A 15,885-nucleotide genomic window follows, 5' to 3' on the forward strand; every position below is an offset into this window, starting at 1 on the left:
CTCAAATGCCTGTATTTCTTTCCCTCTTTCTCTGGTACAGGGGATTTGCTTGTTTGTGGGTGGCAGGTGCCAGTACAGAGACAGGAACAGTTAATGCCTCAAGTTGGTGACTAAATGTACAGTAGGAGGGTGACAGAGAGGGGGTCCAGAAAGACTTATCCATGTAGTGTTGGCTTGCCCTTCTGTTTCCACACTGCGCCCCTGTGTCTCCTCTCAGACGCCCTGCTGGCACCAGAGCTCTTGTCTCAGGCCCTAAGAAGCTCCTGCCCATCTTGGGCACCTATGCTGGGTACATGGTCCTTTCTATCTGGCCCCCTCAGCCTTGCCTTTCCTTCCCCACCAGTAAGCCCATCACTGCTCCCCTGCCTGGCCCAGAGCCCCGGAACTCTGCCATTAATATCTCTCTGTCCTTTAGGATGCAGCCTGCCAAGAAACATCCCCAAACTGAGAAGTGGCCTCTGCAGGAGATTACAACTGGGGCTAAATGAAGGTTATGGCATGGGATAAAATGTCTTATTGTGTAACATAATGCACCATTGACTTCTAGCAGACACTACTTTGGGGGAGTAGATTTGTACCCAGTGGACTCTGGGACTTGCTCTGAAGTGCTCAGAACAGATACCTGCTGCTCCCTGACTTGAACAATAGCAGAGAACGATGATTTCTATGGATGCACTCACTCAGACCAGCACCTGGGCCCTACAGCCAGCATGAGGGAGTGTGTCTTTTCAAACGGCTGCTAGGCCAAGCCATCACACGGTCCATGTGCCACCTCTAACTTTGAGCCCCATGGGGCACAGGACACTCTGGGCACATTTTGGCATCAAACTGAGTACCTGGACTTCTGAAAGGTCTCTTAAGATGAAGGACTGGAGGCCAGGGATGGCAAATGAGTGGCCCTCCAAGTTCAGATGCACCGGGTCAGAGGCAGCCCTGGGCTCAGAACCCTGAATCCAGTAGCTCTGCCCTTTCCCTGGGGTTCTGAGGAGCTGGAAGGATGAAGCTCATGTGGAAATAAAGGTAAACATAAAAATCCAAGCCATGTGTGATGGTACAGGCTTGCAATTCCAACGCTGGGGTCAGGGATGCAGGATCAGGTGTGGGTGGCCAGCCCAGGCTACATAGGGAGGGAGTTCCAGGTCAGTCTTAGTCACACAGAAAATCCCTTTGCAAAATTAAACAAGACAAAAATCCAAGTCAAAAACAGCAAATAACAAAAAAACAGCATCTTGGATCTAGTCCCAGGCTACACCCATTTTGTTAGAGACACTGGCTGAAGAATTAGGGAACCTGGGATCTGAGTCTAGTTCTGTTCCTCTCTTGTTTTGTGATCTCAGTTTTCCCAGTCAAGGTTCACAGTGAGCCCCATTTCCTAAGATTTTACGGGAGCCATATGAGGTCTAGAGGAGGCTGAGTTCCGATTACTTACAGTGCTGTGGAGATGAGATACCAAGGACAGGAGCAGTTCCACAGTAGCACTTCCAGAAAAGGGGAAGGAGAAACCAGGTTGCCACTTCCCAGCCGAGCAGCTTGGGCTGTGAGAGAGACCTCTGGTGGGTAGCAAGTTGGGGAGCCCTGGGCGTTCTCTATTATGTGGGATGCTCTGAAGTGAGATTCCCGTCACTGCCCCAGGGAGTGACAGGGCGTGCCAGATCCTAGGGTGCCTGCTGGGCGATGCTGGGCTGTGGACAAAGAGCCGGTGGAGGGGAGGAGAAAGGAAAGGTCTCCAAGAGGATAGGGAGGAAGATGAGAAAGAGGGGGAGGGAAGGAGCTCAAGGGACCCCTGCAGGAGGATTGCTTCTCGTCTGCAGTGCCAAACGCAACAGGAACGGTGGGCTGTAGGATCACGGCCTGAGATGAAAGCTGTGCCTCCACTCATTATGGGCCGATGCTGCTGTCATCTAGACCCTTCAACATCTGAAGACTGGGGGAGCCTCTTTCTTAGGGATCATCTTGTGAAGATCTCATCACTATGTCTGGCTTGGGGCCGGCCCCCAGTGTGGAGTTGCTTGAGTGGCGGTAGAAGAAGGAGCTGTCAGTCTTCAAGTTGGCATGTTCTTCAGGGAAGAGCTGTGAAATCCATGCCGCTGGCTGGATACGGGCCGACAAGAGAGCGGCTCATGAGGAAGCAGCTGAATCTGTTCACACCGAGAAAGCCAGAAGGGCTACAGAAACCCAGATCACACACACTGGGGAAGGAGGCAGGTTGCACACACTTACGTTTCTGGTGGTATCAGGAATTCTTCTTTAATGAACATCAACTCTACTGATGAGGACAAATGTGTGAACAGTGGCTGAACCCGTTAACACGTCAGAAGCCGAAGGCAAGTGCCACACCAGCTGATTAGTCAGGAAGAAACAAACTCGGAGTCTGAGCAAACGACTCCTCATGTCATCCTTCATAAGGGGATCACAGTGAGTGCCTACCCACTGTAGAGCAGCCCACTAGGGTCTGCATTCAGGGTCTCACTAGGCATAGCAGGTGAAACAGCACCCCCAGTTCTACAGCATAAGAGCTAGAGCCTGGACTCAGGCTGTGTAGATGACTTAGTGGGGAAAGCGCTTGCTGCCCAAGTGAGAGGACCTGAGTCCGGATCCTCAGTGTCCACTTAAAAACTTGGGTGTGGCAGTGTGCACCTGAACTCCAGCCAGGCTAGCCAGGTGGTCGACAGGTTCAGTGAGACACCCTCCTCCCCAAAAGGTAGAGCCTGGTGTGGTGGAACACACCTTTAATCTCAGAATTTGGGAAACAGAGGCAGGGGGATTTCTGTGTGTTCAAGGCTAGCCTGGTTTCCATAGTAAGCTCCAGACCAGCCAAGGCTGCATAGAGAGATCCTGTCTCATGAAGGAAAAAAAAGGTGGAGGACAATAGAGAAGATGCTTGAAGTTGACCTTTGGCCTCTACATGTACATGTGCAGGTGCATTTACCACATAGACATGGCCACACACAAACACCATGTGCAGACATACGCATGGGTCTGTGGGCTTTCCATCTCCCTGGAACCTCATAATTCTCACAGCTTCCTCCAAGCTTGGCAGCATCTCTACCACTTGGATAACAAGAGTTTTCTGTTCTTAGCAGATGCTACCTGGGTGGTTGTGACCACGGGGCTGTGGGTAGAGACAAAACAACTCAGGATGTCTGCCTTTTCCATGTGGGATAAATATGAGCTAAATATTGGTCTTAGGTTTGCAAATCTTAGTGTTGATTCTGAGATGCCAAGTTGCTTTAATATGAAATGGATACCATCACACAGAGTCAGTCACGTGCAGACAAACAGCCATGCACAGACATTGGAGTAGAAGGAACTACATACAAACACACATGTCAACATTCATGCATGCATATACTAGAACAGGAGGTCTCCAGGGACTGTTTTTCTTTACTTTAAAAATCATTTACTTGTTTGAAGTGTGGGGGAAGAGCGTGTGCAAGTGGACCAGAAGACAATATGTGGGAGTTGCATCTCTTCCTTCCACTATGTGGGTCCCAGGATCAAACTCAGGTTCTCAGGCTTGGTGGCAAGCGCCTTTATCACTGAGCCATCTCACTGGCCCTGTTTTTCTTTCTCAAGAAACTCAAAGGAGGCTAGTGAGATGGCTCAGTGGATGACCTGAGCCCATATAAAATACCAGATACAGTTGATATGATCAAAATACATTGCATATATGCATGAAATTCTGTTTTTTTTGTTTGTTTTTTTCGAGACAGGGTTTCTCTGTATTGCTTTGGAGGCTGTCCTGGAACTCACTTTGTAGACCTCGAACTCACAGAGATCCTCCTGCCTCTGCCTCCTGAGTGCTGGGATTAAAGGCATGTGCCACCAACACCCGACATGCATGAAATTCTTAAAGAATGGGTAAAAATATTTTAAAAATCTGGGTAGAATGGTTTACATTTGTAATCCCACCATCACAATCATCATCATCACCGCCATCACCGCCATCACCACCACCATCATCATTGCCATCATCACCATCATCATTACTCTACATTATCATTATCACCACCACTGTCATCATCACCAACACCATCATCAGTAGCCTTGCCATCATCATCTCCATCGTTACCACCACCACTGTTGCCATCATCAAATCATCATCATCATTACCACATCATCGCCATAATCATCGCAATCACCATCATCACCATCATTACAATCACTGCCACCATCACCATTGTCTTATCGTTCTATGACTTGATAAAACACCCTGACCAAGAGAAACTCAGCGAGGAAATGGTTTACACATTCCCATCATCTTCTATCATGTTTATCATGTAGGGAAGCCAGGGCAGCAACTGGAGGCAGGAACCTGGAGGCACGGACTGAAGCAGAGACCATGGAAGAATGCTGTTCACTGGCTAGTTTAGTCTGCTTTCTGATATACCCAGGATTACCCAGCCAGGAATGACACCATCTGCAGTGAACTGGGTCCTTCTACATCAATCATTAATGAAGAAAATTCCCCACAGACTTGTCTACAGCCCAATTTGGTGGAAGTATCTTTTCAACCGAGATTCCATCCTTCCAGGTAACTTTAGCTTGTGTCAAGTTGATCAAAAATTAACTATTACAGTCATCACCATCTCCATCATCTTCCCATTACCATCTCTGTCTATCTGTCTGTCTGTCTGTCTGTCTGCTGTGTCTTGCTATGTGATCTGGATTGGCTGGGATCTCCAAGGCTTGAATGCTCCTCCAACCTTCAGGACTATAAGCGTGAACCCCCCTGCCTGTCTCTTTTTGCTCCTCTCTGTCCTCAGCCACCTGCTGCCTTGATCCCCAGCTGGCTACACCTCCAGTCTAAGTGAAGGAGAAGAAGACAAGTTTCTTCTAGATGAGTAGTTCCTTTTTCTAAGAACTCTCACCCCACCCCAGCATCTCTTCACTTTTCATTGGTAACAGAGTTACATGCCTTCCCTTGATCCAGTGGCTGTACCCAGCAGAACAGGATACATTGACTGCTTGCTTAACTTAAATAGAATCCATATTTGTAGCTAAGGGTGGGCCATCCAGTCTTTGTGATGAGGGTGGGGCCGGGGAAGTTCTGAAAAGGAAGAAGGGGTGAAATGGCGGGAGGTAGGGACACTGAGCTGAATCAGACGTTGTCACCTTGGGTCATTTATGTAACCTCAGTTGATGAGAACTTCCTGCTGCTTGGTCCCATCTTCCTATTCTGCCTTCCATCTAAGCCTGCTAAGTGGCATGTGGATACCACCCCCACCCTGGGTTCATGTCTGCACCCGTGTGCCTTGCTGTACCCCCATCTGAGATTCTTAACCCGTCCTTAGATCAACTCTGACCTTTTACAACTACAAAATAAATGTATTGCTGCTGTGGCTTTCCCATTACCTGCCCCCACTGCCAATCCTTCAGGACCATTGTAGCCAGGCTGGCTTACTGTATACCCAGTGACCTGCCACTTATCCACACAGAACCTGCTGGTCCCTTGAGAAGTTGGTTTTGAGCAAGCCTTTACCAGTCTCTCTATTCCCAGAGTCTAGGTGTTGCCTGGCTTAAAGAAACGACTCAGTAAATATTTGTAAAATTAAAGAGACTAAGTCTGTCTTCAAGACACGACTTCTGGGAAGTTGTTTGTATTTTGACAAATGACAAAGCCTGGAGCCTGGGGAAGAAGCCTTGGCATTTCAGGCACCAGTAAGCTGGGGACAGGCACTTCCTCTGTCCTTTGTGCCTGGGGGAGGAAGGCTGTCTTGGCAGGTGGAGTTTTCTATTCTTGCCTCCTCAGTGAAAAAAAAAATAAAAAAAATAAAATAAAATTGCGCTGTCTCCTGCAAACACAAGTGTGTCATGGAAACAAATGTGTTTTCATTTGGCTGTGGGGTGGGAGGAAACTGAGTTGATCAGGTTTCCTGGCCTGGTTCTGGTTGATAGAACGTTCCTTCTGATGTCTTTGTGAGTTATGATAGCCCTGTCCTGGCTGACTCAACCCTGGCCCCACAGCTTCTGCACTCCACAGCCAGCCCAGCTTTGCCGAGCAGGGAGACCCAGACATCAGTAAGGCATTTGAGGGAGACATGCTCTAAGACACACATGCTCCCATGATGAACCACTGGCCTGGTTGCTTCTTCTCCTGACCCTCTGTGCCCTCCATGGTCCCTGGCTGAGTGTCCTTCCTGCCCCAAGTCCACACATCTCTGGCTTCTCTACTTTGCTGGTTTTCCCTCCAATCTGCTCCAGAGTCATTATTGGGGCACACTGCCTCTGGGTCCCCACCCCCAGCTGGTAACAGCTTCCCAGGGCCCAATACTTCGGGTCATAGCATACATAGTCACCATCCTCTAGGTAGATGTCAGTCATGTGGAGGCAGGGCATTGGCCCCGGCCCTTCCCTCTGCTGAATGCCATTCCTTTCCTGCTGGTCTGGTGAACTCATTCTTCTCAGCATCCTGTCTCTGAAGCCCCATTACCCATCCTACCTCCTACCTCTGTGTGCACACAGTCCCAAGCCATTGATCCCTTGGCATGTTTTCCTCAGTCATCTGTGAGCAGGTGGGTGTCTAGGTGAGAAGGCAGAGTGGTTTTTCAGTGTTGCCAGCAGCTGGCATCAGAAGAGCTGTCAGCCTGTGTTGGTGGAGGGAACCGAACTCACCACTGTCAAGAGAAAGGTGGCACTGGGCTATCTGTTGATTTCTGAACTGGGCAATTAGGCTGTGTTTGTCTCCTTTTGGTTCATACGCCCTCAGGAATTGACAAGGTAGTCAGGACTACCTTACAGATAAGGCACACTGGACTTAGAGAAGGGGAGAGCAGTCCAGGATCACACCAGAGGAAGGCAGAGGGGACAGAACTTGGTACCCTTAAATGTTTGTCTAAAACTTCTTCATTTACTGAGGACTTATGGATGAAGTGCCGTCCTGGGGTCTGGGGATACCCCAGGGAACAGGCAGAGTGATGGTTGCAGTTCAGCATCCAGTATGTGTAGAAGAGGGGACGAAATGCAAATTAATACAGAACTAATGTCAGAAGCCAGGCTCTCTACGTAACATAAGGTAGTTGGAAGGTGCCGCACTGTGACACACTGGCTGTCACAGACAAAGACACTTAAACAGCAGAAACTGATTTTCTTGGGGTTGGCTGGAAGTCTAAAATCAAGGGGCTGGCAGGTTTAGTTTCTTTGGGGGTCTCTCCTGGGCCATCTGACACCCACCTTTTTGCCTGTTGCTTTGGTCATCTGCTCCTGGAAGGACCTGGACATGTTCTGACCTTTGGCCTGACTCTCTGTCAGCTGGCTCCTCTCTCTGACTTTCCTGCCCACACCTCTCTGTCCCCTTAGGCCATTCTCCACACTGAAGATGGAGAGCTGTGAACACACCAGACTCTGGCTGAAGCTACCATCAGCCTTGCCATAGTCCTCGTGGCTCTGCTTGATCAGGTTGGAGGGGTTGGAAGGTTCCAAGAACACCAGGGCCTCCATTCCCAGTTTGCCCAAGCTCCCTCCTGCCTCAGGGCCTTGGTACAGGCAGTTCTACAGGGAAGACCTTTCCCTTGAGTTTCGCCTGGCTGCTCCTCTATGCTGGCCTCAGAAAGCCAACCCCACATTTTCAAGGCTGCGTTCTTTTTTTCCCTCTCCCTCGTGTTGCACTATTTTCTCCTTTCATAATAGGGACCCAGATTGTGAACTGGATTGGTTTATTCATGTCCCCCTCCCCTGACTAAATGATCACTAAGCAAGCCCCTCCCCCCATGCTTACTCTAACACAAAATAGGGTATGAGGTGGTCTCAGCCCCAGGCAGATGGAGTCTGAGGAGTCCACGGAACCCCGTGTGCAGATCCAGGACTCAGAGGAGTTGTATGGGCCTCAAGACACTTGGGAAATGGCTATTGTTATAGCAGGGGAAGCAATTGGCGTCCCAGGGACTGAACAAAAGGTCTAGGAATTCCTTGCTATGACCTTGTTTCCTGGTCAAGCCCTACTCTGCCCCTGCACTTATATCTCTCCTTTACACTCTGAATTCCACCTCTAATGCCAACGATGCTCAGGCTTCTGTATTTTTTTGCTGTTCCCTGAGGAAGCAGATACCACTGTCACTCATACTGTGGACCTAGAATGTTCCCAAAGGCCCGTGTGTCAAAAGCTTGATCCTAAGTGTGGTGCTATTAGGAGTTAATAGATCCTTCATGAGATGGGACCTAGTAGGAGGTTTTAGGTCTTTTGCAGGGGTGGGGGTGGATGCCTTCAAAGAGGATTATGGGAAACCAGTCTCTTTTCTCATTTCATTCTGTGGCTGCTGTGAGGTGGACAGCTTTCTCAATCACAGTGTCTTGCCACAGGCCCAAAAAGCAGTGTAATCAAGAGATATATCTTCAACATTGTCAGCTCTGGCAAACTTTCCTGTTTTAAGGTTGGTTACTTCAGGTACTGTGTTCCAGTAACAGAATAATAAACTCGGGAGTATACATTCCCTTCCCTAAAACCCCTTATCTGTTGAAATACCACTTACCATCGAAAGTCCATATCAAGAGCAACTTACCCCTGACCCCTACCTGGGTCCCCAGACTTGTGTACATATGCCTCCTTTGCTCCAAGCAGTGAGTGGAAAGAACGTGGAATGAAAGCCAGCAGAGAGGTTTGCCTGGCTGTGACAATTAGTTCCATTTCATGCCCTTTCTAAGTCCGTTTCTGCATCTACAACCTCCGCCTCAGGCTACCAGCCCAACTCTCAGTAAGGGCTCAGTGGACCCAATCACCCCTCCTTGGACAGTCTTGTTACTCACAGCATTCAAACTCCCTGTGAAATGATGTCCCAGAGGTAAGGACTCTCTTTGTTCTATGAGCTGAAGTTTCCAGACAAGAAAAGAGCCTATGCCTTTGTTAAGCATCCCTCATGGCCTATGGACCGATCAGAAGATCCCTGATTGTGAAGAGCTGGGATGGTACAGGTCTGGAGCCAAATTATCCAGGACTATCTTTAGCCCCTTAATAGCTATTTATTGCTCACCTCTGCCTGACCTAACATCCTTGTAAAATCCTTTTTGGAATGTACAAATAGCGTCCCAAAGGCCAAGAGACAGATAACATCTGAGGACTGTAGCGGAGACCTCCCCACTCCTCTGTGACCCCATGACCCGATGTCCCCACAAATGTATTTGAACAGTACCTTAATTTATGGCTTTCTTTGTTCTGTTACTATAAAAGCTCCCGAAACTGTTGCTGCAGTGGAGCATGGTGTTTACAGTAACCCAAATCTGTGTTCCTGAGCTACAGTCACTTGCATTTAGCTCCAGAATAAATATTGAGGTGCAGTCTGGGTCTTGTGTTGATGGTTTCTTTGTCTTCATTTGCTGGGCAGTTATTAACCAAGAAATTCCTCTGCATGGTTACTGGGCATGGGAACATGGTATACAACCCAATCCTTACTTCAAGATATTCATGTTGGGGTCACAGAGGGGTAAATGAGTACCACTTCAACTCAGTATAGCCACAGAAGCAGCATTTTGTATATATGCTTCCAAAGGCAACTATAGGTGTGTGACTTGTATCCCATAATGCATGCAAATGTTGTATTCCTCACCCTCAGAGAACTGTGGTGCACACTCGGAACTCCACAGTCTCCCAGACAGAGTCTTCGGGGCCATTCTCTCTTTCTCCTGACTCCCTCCCCATCTTCATTTCCTGGAAAGATCAGCTTTTTCTGTCTGGTCTCTTCTCTGATTTTCTTTCTACTGCCGAATCTCCTGGTTCAGCATCGCGAGTATGCACACACACGTCAGAAACCAAAGATGATATTGCAAAGATAATATTCTCATTTAGAGGGCAGGGAAGGGGAGAAGCTGAGTGGAGAAAGATAAAGTCCTCTGTGTGAGTGAGCGGGTGAGTATGTGTGTGTATGGTTGCAAGTACACGCACGATCATAAATCCATTCCCGCCAGGCAGGTTATCAGTAAGTGCCTAGGAAAATCCCTGCAGCCCCGAGATGCTGAGAGTCTATGAATTTTAAGATGTCAGACCTCAAGGGGAAGGACTTGCGCTAAAAGCCATTATTCTACCAGTACCTCTCAGATTCAACCAACGCTATAGTCATCTGACCACAGGAGAACAGTCCCTAGTTTGTCAATGCTTTCTCTTGTCATATTAGAGACAATGTAGGAGGACTGAGTTTCATCAAGATGCTAACCCTTCAGCCACTGGCACCATCTTGTTTCCTGTGCTTCCCACAGGACTTGAGGAGGGTGACCAAGCCTGTCCCACAGACTCCCTTGAGGAGCTTGCAGCCACCAGAAGAGCAAATTGCTGGGTACACAATGAATTTATCACAACTGGGGCAAGGCTGTGCAGGCAGGGGCTCTGACTCTTTGACAACATAGCATCTAGTAGAGACACAGTCTTATAGAGACTGGATTTGCTTCAAGGAGGTCGGGGAGAGCCACACTACCAAGGGTGATCTAGGCAGCGAGGAAGACACATATAAAGGTCCTGTGGTAAGTGGCATCAGGTGCCTTGGGGGAGGCTGAGAGAAGACCTTAAATGCTAGAAGGCATTGTTTCTTGTTTTAGACTTTTCTACTTCAACAATTTTGCCACAGTCTAGAAGACTAGTGTTTATTTTAACGTTCTCAGGCCTCCTGGTGCCCCACCCCAGAGGGCTTTCTGAGCAGGGCATTTTAGGGTCCTAGGTATCCAATACAATGTTGAAATGTGAGTTGGGGGCAGAAGAGATGGCTCAGAGGTTAAGAGTACTTGTTGCTCTTGTAGAGGACTCGGGTTGGGTTGCCAGAACCCACATGGTGGCTCCCAATTGTCTGTAACTCCAGTTCCAGGGGATCTGATACCTTCATCTGACCTCCACGAGCACCTGGCATACTCATGGGGCAATATACATGCAGACAAAACCTTCATAGACATAAAATAAAAAGCATATGAGAGTTGGCTAGAGAGGCAGCCTTGTAGAATTCTTTAAGTCTTGGACCCAAGTCTGAGTGTCACCGAGGGAAGGAGGAAATAAACCTTCCAGCTTCACTTGATTTTAGTTGGCTTAATGACCACTAATTTTGGAAGTCACATGGCTAGGTAACCCATCATTATGCTATGTGTAGACATCTCTCATAATGGTTGTTATCATTATCTCTGATAATGAAACCAATATCTCTGATAATGATAATGGTTGCCTAGGTTACTTTACAGGGCCCTGAGGGCTGCTGTGATTGTCAGCATCAGCCTGTTAAGAAGCATTCTCTTCCTATTATTTTTGTTTCCCTTCATGTATTTACTACTTGTTGAGCCTCTTGTCTCTCATATCCCCCACCTTCCCTTTCTCCCCTTGCTTGTTCCCGTCTGTCATCCAGAGACTTCTACTTCTGCATTTGTGTCATGTGTACACACGTGATTATGTGTCTACATACAATCTAGGAACCACAGATGAGAGAAAATGCATGTTTGTCTTTCTGAAACTGGCTTAATTTACTTAATAAGATTATCTCCAGTTGCACCCATGAGGTGGCTCCCAACCCCCTATAACTGCAGTTCTGGAGGGTCTGGCACCTTCTTCTGATCTTTGGGAGCACAGGCACACATATGGTGCATACATATACATGCAAGCATAATACCCATACACACAAAAATAAAAAATAAAATCATTAAAAAATTCTACTGTGTATATATTCCACATTTTCCTTGTCTGTTTCTGTGCTGTTGGACACTAGGTTTGCTTCCATAGCATAGCTATCCTGGACAGTGCACAGTGTGAGTGTCTCCGTAGAGTGTTGACTTAGAGTCTTTTGGGTGAATATTCAAGAGTGGTCTAGCAGAGAGTGGTGCCACTTATCTTAGTTAGAGTTTTATTGCTGCAAAGAGACACCATGGCCATGGCATTTCTTACAAAGGAAAACACTTAATTGGGGCTGGCTTACAGTTCAGAGGTTTAGTCTATTGTCATCCTGGTGGGAAGCTTGGTGTCATGCAAGCAGACATGGTGCTGGAGAAGGACCTGAGAGTTCTACATCTCTATCTACAGGCAGCAGAAAAAGACAGTGACATGCTGGCCAGCCTTGGGCATCTGAGACCCAAAGCCTGCCGCATGCAATGACATACTTTCTCCAACAATGCCACACCTACTCCAACAAGGCCACACCTCTTAATAGTGCCACTCCCTATTGGGGCCATCTTTATCCAGATCATCACACCTGGTCATGGACAATCTAGTTTGTGTGTGTGTGTGTGTGTGTGTGTGTGTGTGTGTGTGTGTGTGTGTCTGTGTCTGTGTCTGTGTCTCTGTGTGTGTCTCTCTCTCTCTCTCTCTCTCTCTCTCTCTCTCTGTGTGTGTGTCTGTGTGTCTGTGTGTGTCTCTCTGTGTGTGTGTGTGTGTATGTGTGGTGTGTGTGTGTGTGTGTGTGTGTGAGTGTGTGTGTGTTATGCACACACGCAGGCAGAGGTTAGAGGAGGTGTCTTCTTTCAGTCCTCACTTTATTTCATTGAGACAGGGTCTCTCACTGAGCTTGGAGCTAGGTTAGCAGTCAGCAAGCTGCAGACATCCTTGTGTCACCCAACACAGTGCTGGAGTTACAGGCATTATGTGGCCATGTCTGACTTTTTACATCATTGCTGGTGTTTAAACTTAAGTCCTCATGTTGGGACAGCAAATGCATTTACACACTGAGCCATTTCTGCAGCCCTGGAAGATCTGTTCCCCCCCTCCCCCTTTTTTTTTTGGAAACTCCACACTGACTTCCATAGTGGCTGGACCAGTGTCTATTCCCACCCATGCAGTATTCCCTTTCAACCACCTCCATATTGGCATTTGTTGTTCTGTTTTCTGACTGGGGTGAGATGGAGTTTCACTGCCCTTTGTCCTGCTGATGTCTGCTGGGAGACTGGAAAGGGACACAGGGTTTGGCCTCTGTCTTCACAGTGTTTGTCCCTTGGCTGTCCTAACCTTTGAGTTAGATCACCCACTTTGCCTGTAGACATGGCTATTTTCTCCTATGTGCTCTATACTTTAATTTTGTTTTTTGAGATAGGGTTTCACTGTGTAGCCCTGGCTGGTCTGGAACTTACTATGTAGACCAGGCTGGCCTGGAATTCACAGAGATCTGCCAGCTCTGTTTCTCCAGTTCTGGTATTAACAGTGTGGCTACTGACTGGTCCCTGTCGCATTTCTGTAACATTTTCACCCCAAGTACCTACTGCCCTTCAGCCTCCCCACCAGGTCTAGACTGAGCTTCAAGACCAGAAAGTTTGCACAGGACAACATTGCCCACCAGCAGTTCCAGGGACAGGTTTAGCCCTTGGTAGCCATAGGCTACAAGGACACGAAAAGGAAAACATCATTTGAAAACATACCCACAGCAGTGGAAAATACCTGCCTGGCAAGTCAACCGTTTTACCCCGGAAGCAGACTGTTTTCTCTCAGCCAGTGTTAATCTTTCGGCTGCTGAACTGAAGTCCCCTTAAAGCCTTGGCCTGTGTGTGTACACTTTTATCTTGATGTCCTTTCTATCATTGCCACTCCAAAAGATCCTGTCTCTAGTAACATGAGGATGGTGTGAAATGCAGCCCTGCTCCATTTTCCAGGCTGTATACTCATTTATGCAGTAGGAAGGCCCCCAGAGGCAAAAGAACTAAGTTCTCAGATCAGGATGCACAGACCTCACACCAAGGCCAAGAACAAAGCTCCTGAGGTTGCACCAATTTCAGGATATGGAGGCCCAAGGGTGGAGTTGGCTAGAGAGGGAGTCTGGGCTCTTGATTGCAGTGCAGGTGAAAGGGTAGCTACCTGTGAAGACACAGCACTAGTTAGGAGCAGGTAACTGCCGACAGGTTGTCAGTAAACCAGTTTAACCTGGGACTGGGGAGATGGCTCCGTCAGCAAAGGCATTGCCATGTAATCATAAGGACTTGGGCTTGATCCCCCAGAACCCTTGTAAGAAAGCCAGCCCTGATGACGATAAGCTTACTTGTGTGGAAACTGAGACAGGGGGATTCCTGAAGCTTGATGGCCAGTCAGCCTAGCAGGAGCGCCAAGCTTAGTGAGCTCCTATCTCCAAAAAATAGAGCGAGGAAGAGACTTGCTGTTGATACTCAACTTCTACACAAATTTGCACACGTGCACAATGCCTACACACACACACACACACACACACACACACACACACACACACACACACCCCACATACAAACCCCAATTAAAAAAAAAATCCCTGTTCAACCTTCTTCCTAAGGGCACACACACACACATGCTCACACTCAGCTCCATTTGAAAGCCATGACAGCCTCTTAAGAATTGCACCTTTTCAAGAGGTCTCTGATTCTTCTCCCTGAACAAGTCTTTTTCAAGAATAAACATCACAGCCCATTTGGCCCGCCCTAATAAAAGGCCATTGTCTGATGTAAGGCTTATATGACCAAGAGTTATTTTCTCATAATTTTGGAGGCTTGAAGTTCAAGACCATGATACCAGCAAAGGGCTTGCTGCCTCCCTGTCATGAGGCCCCTCTCCAAACATGATTACCGTGGTAGCTAACCTTCACAGTCAACTTGACTGGATTTAGAATCAGGCAGGAGACAACCTCTAGGCATTTCTGTGATGTCATTTCTAGAGAGACTTAACTGAGTAGAAAAGACCCACCTGAATGCAGGTGGCATCATCCTACAAACCGGGGATGGAGAAAGTGAGGTGAGCACTAGCATTCATTGCCTTCTGCTGCCTGACTGGGGACACAATGCTACCAGCTCCCTTATTCTCTCTCCTGCTGCCCTGCCTTCCGTGGCCATGATGGGCCATATCCCTTAAGCCCCTCTTAAGCCCAAATAGACCTTCCTCCTGAAGTTGCTTTTTGTCAGGTACTTTGTCAAAAGCAACAAGAAAAGTAACTAATACAATTACCTAGGGAATTACAGCCCTGGCTGTAATATATCAATTTGGGGGGCTATAGCAACGAACAGGGCCGCTCTCATACGAAAGGAAGGAAAAGGAGAAAACTTAGCAGGCAGTGGAGTGGAAACTGCTTTTAACACAATGTAGTTTAATGGTGGGGAGAGCACATTTCCCAAACAGCTCTTAATGAGCCTCTCAGGTAAGCAGGCAGCCTGCTTGCTCAGAAGAGCCTAACAGTAGACTGCAGATGTATTTTTGCTTTCATCATTCATCCGATAGAAGATATGATCATTTTCTATGAGATTTTTATGGGGACAGAAAATCCATTTCCATCCAGAACCAGCCCAACCCTGTCAAAGCTGGATGGGGAGGGAGGGAGGAAGTGTTGGGGTAGGAGGGGGTGGCTGTGGATGCCCTACAGTATTCTGGAATAGACCCAGGGAACAAATGAGAGCTATGAGAATAGTAAGCCCCCTGTGGGCCCTGGGTGCAGACCCGCTGCCTGGGGTGGAAGATGGCCTATGTGCCAGGCTCTGTGCTGGGCACTGTATGGGGAGCTCAGAGTCCTCAATGAAACTCAGAGGGAAGAGCTCTTATTGCTCTGCTTTTGCAGATGAAGAAATTGAGGTGCAGAGATGCAGAGTCCCCAAGCCCAGAGTCATACAGCAAAGTCCATGTGTGACCATGGGACTCATATACACGGCCCCTGGTTTATCCTGGCCAGTGGGAGTTGGGGAGGCGCCCTGCCTATCAGTTTCTGGTACTCTCTACTGCAGCATAGGAGAGGCAGTGCTGATCATGGTTCAGAGTGCTGAGGTACCCGGCCTGTGGCACCCGGCCTGTGGCACCCGGCCTGTGGCACCCGGCCTGAGGCACCCGGCCTGTGGTACCCGGCCTGTGGCCACCATGATGTGTGTGGATCAGGTTCAATGCTCACTATACACCTCCCAAGCCCTAAGGACCACAGGACAGTGGTCGTTAGGTTGCATCACCTATCACATATCTGCCTTTCATCCTGGTGCTGCTGTTAACTTCCTCCTGGGCTCATG

The sequence above is a fragment of the Cricetulus griseus genome, chromosome 2 (assembly GCF_003668045.3).
Source record: "Cricetulus griseus strain 17A/GY chromosome 2, alternate assembly CriGri-PICRH-1.0, whole genome shotgun sequence".
In the NCBI taxonomy this organism is placed as follows: Eukaryota; Metazoa; Chordata; class Mammalia; order Rodentia; family Cricetidae; genus Cricetulus; species Cricetulus griseus.